This window comes from Eumetopias jubatus, unplaced genomic scaffold, assembly GCF_037043125.1.
Source record: "Eumetopias jubatus isolate StellerSeaLion01/CBP00866 unplaced genomic scaffold, mEumJub1_p1.0 scaffold_3, whole genome shotgun sequence".
Classification (NCBI taxonomy): Eukaryota; Metazoa; Chordata; class Mammalia; order Carnivora; family Otariidae; genus Eumetopias; species Eumetopias jubatus.
In genome coordinates this window covers 111,045,854-111,053,583 of record NW_028274809.1, presented here as the reverse complement: position 1 = coordinate 111,053,583, position 7,730 = coordinate 111,045,854, and the positions used below count along the sequence as shown (strand labels likewise).

The window sequence follows — 7,730 nt, the reverse complement described above, 5'->3', positions numbered from 1 at the left end:
GCCCCTCTTCTCATGTCTTCTTTGATGTTGTTGTTGTTGTTCTTGTTGTTGTTCATTTATTAACCCTATTATAAGTCATGCAGCAATTGTTTCTGGCTTTAATATATAAAATTCGCTCAAATTCTACTAGAATGGGTTGGATCTAGGCAGAATCGGCACATAGGTAATTTGATTTCAGAGCTACCTCCATTTCTCTAGACCTAAAGAATGAGATCAGTTGGGCTGATCTTCAAATCTTGGGTTCTGCTCAATAGTTTTGCAATCTTGGGCTTGTCCCTCTTAACCTCTTTGAGTTTCTAAAAATCTAGGTAGTCCCTATTTAATCACAGTCACAATGAAATATGAAAGCATGACCAAGTGGATTCCCTGATAGCCAAGTTCCCTTTTCAGCATTCTGCTTTCCAGGCTCCTGCTGTTCATGGAATGGAGCATCCACACAGTCTCCATGGGCCAGGACCCTGGGACTTGTACACAGATTCACACTTGTTGTCACACAGTCAAGTGTAAGTTCCCATGAGGTCCACTGGGTATGCTGTTTGATTCTTTGTGGACATGCATAATCAACAGGCCACAGTCCTTGAGGAATGTAACATCTTCTGGCATTAACTGGGAGGACATGAAACTCTGAAGAACAGGTTCAGAAAGAGCCTTCAGAGGGGTCTTCCACAGCTGTGGGGTGAGGATGGGAGCAGCCTAGCCTTGAAGGGTGGGTCAGCTTGGAGAGAGGTAAAAGGGGCAAGAGGACAGTTCAAAAGCCCCTCTTCCAGTTCCCTACTGGATTTCTCTCCTTAGAATTTATCATGATAAAACATCATACCTCCTACTTGTTTATCTTGTGTTATTATCTCTTACCCAATAGAAGATATGCCCCATGAGGGCAGAGACATTTGTCTACTTTTCTCTCTGCTGAATCCCCACAGTGTGCAGAACAAGGTTGAAACTTTTGACAGTTAGTACTTATTGAGTGAATGAATGAAGAAGGCAGCTGAATGGGCAGGAACAAAGACATGCATGTATATTTTTAGAGAGGAGAGAAGCAATCTAGTGAGAGCAGAGGAAGAGCGTGTTGCCCCCAGAGACTCAAGGGGCTGGCAGGCCAGGGGCTTGGGTTGAGTTGCAGGACCTCAGCTATGCCTGGAGCCCCCTCAACCTGCACACATTCACATAAATTGGTGCTCCCATCTCAACTGACTCATTAGTGGGCAGCCTTTTCTTGTGGCATGTATGGGCTGAGCCACCCACACCTTCAAGGGAAATAGTCTATCTATCACAGTGATAGAGAAGAGGCTATGCCTCTGAGCCCTACATTCCAATGCCATCAGGGATGGAGAATTCTACAGGGAACAAGGAACACCAAGGACAATGCTGCTGACACTTGTCCAGGCATGAGTGCACTGACACAGGTGTGTTGGGAATGCTATGTGTCTGGTCCAAGTCTCTAGTGCCAGGTTAATTGCTCTGCTTCACTGCTAGAGTAGGAATGGAAATGCTAAGAAGGTAACAGGAAATTTTGGTTGTCAGATTTTCTCTCTTTGGTGCTAGAGTATTAACATTCTGAAGGCTTATGAAAAGGCATTCTAAAGACTTCACTAGAACATTTCTCCTGATATATGTGTTGGCTCTGCTGCTGCCCACCTGGGGAATTTCCCTGTGGAAGACAGGAGCAACTCTATCTTGGGAACTCCTGAAAAGAGCTCCTTTGGAGAAAAGATGTCTCAGCTTCCAGGACTGTGTATGTTTGTAAACTGACTGCCTTAGAGGTGGGAGCCCCCTAGGACCTGTAGGAAGTGGCGGGGAGAGTCCCTATATTATCAAACCATGGAGCACAAACAGGTTGCAAAAGCCAGGGGCTCTCAGGAGTCTGAGGGTCTTGGGAACTGGATGGAAAATTGTGTAAAACATTCCAGCATCTTCCAGAGGAAGACAGATGCCTTTGTGTTTTAATAGCTTAGCAGATGAGGAAAAAGTCATGCACTAATCATGCCTAAGAGACCCTGGCTGATGAACCCGGGCATCTTCCTATCTGGCTCTGTCAATTTTTTGAAAACGACTCAGCCATCCTGCCAACCCTGCCATAGCAGACCCATGAGGCAGTCTCTTGGGATCCTTGTGCCATGGTCAACACTATTCTCTGAAGAAATCCTCACCAGCCCTATGGCTGGCCTCTTCCCTCCCTGTCAGACCCTCTCCTGCCCCTGTGGGATCTCAGGGAACATGATCACACCCCTCTCCCTTCCCCATGTCCTGACATCTCCATTCTTCCTAGGTCAGCTCAAGCCCTGGTCCCCTTGTCTCCCCCTCCCCCTTCACTGCATCCTTTCTGTACTGCTCCCACATTACACTTTCCACCTGCCTGGATGGCCTTAGCCCCCTTCCTTCCCCTTAGTGCCCTGCACACTTGGGAAACATATACCTCATCTTCTGCTCCCTTAGTTGTGCTGAGTATTCCATGTCTCCTCAACAAAGGTCCCTGATGGTTAATACCTCCAGAGAAGCTCTGCCTTGAGAAGATGGGGTTCAGGGTCACTGGGAATCTGCCTCACTTCAAAGTCTCTTGAGGAACATCTCCTCCCCACTGATGACTTACAGAGGAGCTCTGCTACCTTTACTCTAGGGAAGGGTGACCTCACCTGGCACAAAGCAGAAAGAATGTCTGCCTTCCTGCCCCAGATTGGGGGGGGGGGCATAAGCCTGTGGGTTCACCCCACTCCCCACTGGGTTAGCCTAGGCTTGAGGGGTTGGCTGGTAACATAAGATATGGAACTTGGGGAGGCAGGGGGAAGCTATGTGTTGGCAGGCTGGGGCAGCCAGTCTCCTACACCTTCTCAGAAGGATTTGGCCATGAGTTTTGAGGTCTCAGAGAGATGGGTGCAGGCCTGTTACAAGGCAGTTCTAGCTGGCTCCCAGCACAGTAACCAGGCTGGGGTGGGGAGTCTCTGAGGGACCTATAAGCTGTTTAGAACTTGTTCATGGGGACACCTAAAAGCGATGCATTTCTCCCTGCCCAACCCAATGTTGCCCAGGCTCTGGACTGGACAGGTGTTGAGCATCCTACCTGACCTCAACTGGAATGAGCCTCCAGCTGGGACAGGTCTACTTTCAGAGAGCATCCTTGGCAAGTTACATTCACCTTCAAGGATTATTCAGAGTTGAGGGAGTTTGCAGGCTCCCAAGCCCCAGAGTTCTCCCTGGGCACAGGAGTTTGTCTCTCTCCTTGTCCATCTTCCCATCAGAATGGGCCTTTCCACAGGCCAGGAGCCTTGAATGTCAACTCAGTAGGCAGGACCTAGGCCAGTGAGGACCACAGTGCTAGTTACATGCTGTCAAAAGAGTGGCTGTGGGTGAGGCACCAGAGAGGTTAGTGTGCAGGTTTACCTTGTGCTCTCCAGCTGTTGTGAAGGAGTTTCCTGGCTTGATACTGAGCCGCCATGGGGAAAGTGAATGTGGCCAAGTTACGTTACATGAGCCGGGATGACTTCAGGGTCCTGACTTTGGTTGAAATGGGCATGAAGAACCATGAAATAGTTCCCTGCGGTTTAGTTGCTTCTATAGCCAGCCTTAAACATGGTGGCTGTAATAAAGTTTTAAGAGAATTAGTGAAACATAAACTCATAGCTTGGGAGTGTACCAAAACTGTCCAGGGCTACCAGCTGACAAATGCAGGCTATGATTACCTAGCTTTGAAAACACTTTCTTCTAGACAGGTAGTTGGGTCTGTTGGAAACCAGATGGGTGTTGGCAAAGAATCTGATATTTACATTGTTGCAAATGAAGAAGGGCAGCAATTTGCATTAAAGCTTCACAGATTGGGAAGAACCTCCTTTCGAAATCTGAAAAACAAACGTGATTATCATAAACACAGGCATAACATGTCTTGGCTTTATTTATCTCGTCTCTCTGCCATGAAGGAATTTGCCTATATGAAGGCATTGTATGAGAGGAAATTCCCAGTACCAAAACCAATTGATTATAATCGCCATGCAGTGGTCATGGAACTCATAAATGGCTATCCTCTATGTCAGATACACCATGTTGAAGATCCTGCATCAGTATATGATGAAGCTATGGAACTAATTGTCAAACTTGCAAATCATGGACTGATTCATGGAGATTTTAATGAATTTAATCTCATTTTGGATAATGACCACATCACCATGATCGACTTTCCACAGATGGTTTCAACTTCTCATCACAGTGCTGAATGGTATTTTGACAGAGATGTTAAATGCATTAGAGATTTCTTCATGAAACGTTTTGGCTATGAAAGTGAGCTTTATCCAACTTTTAGTGATATCAGGAGGGAGGAGTCTCTTGATGTAGAGGTTTCTGCCAGTGGCTACACAAAGGAAATGCAGGCAGATGATGAACTGCTTCATCCAGTAGGTCCAGATGATAAAAATATTGAAACAGAAGACAGGTCTGAATTCTCATATTCTGATGAAGAGATGTCAGAGAAAGGAAAGGTTTGTAGTTTAGAAAATCAGAGCAATCGAAACTCTACAGATGAAACAGCTGACTGCTGTTGCATATCATCTGGAAATCTTAAGCAAATAAAGGAAGATTATTTGTCAGAGGAGAGTGCTGATGCACACAGTTTTGAAATACCTGAATTCATTCAAGCTTTAGAAGAAATAAAAGGGCAGGATGTTGACAACAGTTCTGTAACTGAGTGTTCTGAGGAGAAAAACAAAACTGAATATGACACCAGGCAAGATGGTAAAGCAGGTCAAGGAGGAATCCCCATGGGCTATGAAAAGTATGAAGATGCATGCCCTCATCTGATTGCCTTGTCGTCATTAAACAAAGAAATCAGGCCTTTCAGAGATGAAGAAAATACAGAAGATATTAAACAGTACAGAACAAGAACTCTGAGTGTTACTTCTGCGGGCAGTGTTTTAAGCTGTTCAACAATTCCTCCGGAGATGGTGAAGCAGAAGGTGAAACGTCAGTTGACAAAACAGCAAAAATCAGCTGTCAGATGTCGATTGCAAAAAGGAGAAGCAAATATACTTATGAAACAATGGAGAGAAAACATGCAAAATATTAAATCAAGCTTGGAAGCAGCCAACTTTTGGGGAGAGTAATATATTTAAGATCTTGAACATTTTCCATAAAGTTACTATAATCCCTTTTTAAGCCACCCCTAGTCTTTTCTAGACCAAGACAGATACATAAATAGATAAATAAACTCTCTTTCACCTATTAAAAAAAAAAGAGTGGCTGTGAAAATTCTAAACAAGAGGTTCATGTCATAGAACCTCATTCTATAGATTAAGAGGTGAAGAGGTAAGCAGGCCTGACTATCCGTCTTTGTAGTCATGTAGCACATATTTATTAGTATATTATTAAAAATAAGCTTACCCTATGACACCAATTCAACTTCTTGGTACTTCTCATAGAAAGAAAAAATTGGAAAAGCAGCAACTTTCTAAGTCCAAGAACATTTATTACAAAGTCATTTTTAATAGTGAAAAAATGAAAGAGCCAAAATATTTAAAAACAGGAAAGCAGTCATATAAATGACAAAGCAACCATGCATGAGACCCTACAAACCTTGTTGCAGCAGGTTATTGACATGCAGAGGTTCACAGTCCATCACCAAGTGTAAAGAACAGCAGTCAAGCAGTGTCACCACAGCTTCCTACAGGCGCCATACCCAGGACTGCAGGAATGACTGAGAAAACACACACAACATTGAACATGAATGGCGGGCATATGGTAACATTCTGTATTTTTCAGGAGTGTTTCGTTTGTTCATTTTTGAGTTTTTATTGATTGTGTAATTAGAAAAATCATGCATTATTCAAAAAACCCAACAGCAAGTGAGAGAGAGCCATATTTTTCCCCAAGGTCACTGGTTACTGGGAGAATCAGGACAGCAATTAAGACCATGGCCTTTCTATCCAATGCTGGTTCCATTGGTCCTACTGGCTCAGTCAGGGACTCAGAACTTCCTTCTACCCCAGACTTGAAATATGTCTGTCCCTTATCACTCTTGCCAAACCTCCCCTTAGTAGACAGACAAGGAATTAATAACACTATTTTCATGAATTCCTGAGCGTCTTGTCCCAACTGAAAAACAAGTTTAAATTTTCCCAACCTGAAACTCACTATGTGTCACTGTTTGTCATTTATGCACTTGTTTGGATCACACAGGTTTTGCACATTTCTGGCTGAGATAATTTCTGGGATATTTTTCCTGAATTGGCCTTGTTTCTCATTTTATTTGCTAACTGTTTTTGTTAATGTATAAGAAAGCTTCGGTTAGTGAGTATCATTTGTGTAGCTGGCCAGTTTATGCGGCCTCTATCTGATTGCATCCAGCCAGCAGTGGTCCCCAAGCCCAGCTGCACTTTAGAATCTCCTGGAAAGCTTGTTAGGGAAAGAGACCCTGCACCCCACTCTTGGAAAATCTGCTTCAGTAGGTCTGGGGACAGTCCCTCAATCTTTAATGAGGGTACTACACAATTCTGATGGTTGCAGACACTTCCCAAGCAGGCATCAGGACCCACCTAGGTGCACTTTAGTATCACTGCTGCATCTTCCCTTTGTGGACAACTCTCTCCCAGCTTGATCCAAATGTTGCATTAAATTATATCTCCATGTGGATCTCTTGATTGATTTTGTTTGGCTCTTGGTGATGCCTTTTGATCTCAACATTGATGTCTTTATTCAGCTCAGGGGAAATGTTCATCTAATACTCAATTATTACAACATAATCACCTATGTGCATCCCACAGGACTCCCACCTGTCTCATCATCATTATCATCACCTTTTCTCCTTAATCCTGGAAGAATTTCAGTAATTTGTCTTCTAATTCACTGGTTTGGTTTTGTTCTTATATCTACTTTAGTGTTCACTGTCTACAATACATTTTCAAATAAATTGCAGTTGACCCTCAAACAATGCAGGGGGTTAGGGATATCAACACCTGCACAGTGGAAATTCACATACAACTTTAGACTCTCTCAAAAACTTAAGTACTAAGAGCTCACTGTTGATTGGAATCTTTACTACCAATAACATAAATAGTTGATTAACATATATTTTGTATGTTATATGTATTATATACTGTATTCTTACAATAATACCTAACTTTCCTTAATTTTTTCAAAATTTCTAAATTATGCAGTTCCCTCCACAAGTTTTTTCAAATTGTTGCAAGCCTCTAAATTTTTTCCAATATATTTATTGAAAAAAATCCATGTACAAGTTGACTCATACAGCTCAAACTCATGATGTTCAAGGGTCAGCTATAATTGTATTTTCATCTAAAAATAGTTGCATTTTCATGGTGCAGTGGTCTCTCAACTGGAGATTTCCAACATGTTCTACTTATCATTTTGTTTTGTTTTGTGGAAGGGACACTGCCTTGGCATCTGAGGAGAATATTCTCTATTAACTTTTTAAAAAATATTTTATTTACTTATTCGAGAGGAGAACAGAGTGAGAGAGGGAGCATGAGCTCAGGGGACAAGCTGAGGAAGAGAGAGAAGCACACTCAATTCCAGGACCCTGGGATCATGACCTGAGCCAAAGGCAGACACTTAACCAACTGAGCCACCCAGGCACCCCTATTAACTCATAAAGTTGAAATTTGTATTTGAATGATGGGGTCTTTTTCTATTTTCCATGATTTTGTCAATTTATGCACTCTTAGAGGGTCTTAGGGACCCTACGTTTATACAGTACTGAGGGTTGATTTGGGTTGTTTCAAAAAGTTCTAGGT

The 7,730-nt window shown here is 43.0% G+C and overlaps 1 pseudogene; it reads left to right on the top strand.

The window, feature by feature from the left end:
• The first annotated feature begins 3,428 nt into the window (after window positions 1-3,428).
• On the top strand, window positions 3,429-5,138 carry LOC114207307 (serine/threonine-protein kinase RIO2 pseudogene; annotated as a pseudogene).
• Window positions 5,139-7,730: the final 2,592 nt, after the last annotated feature.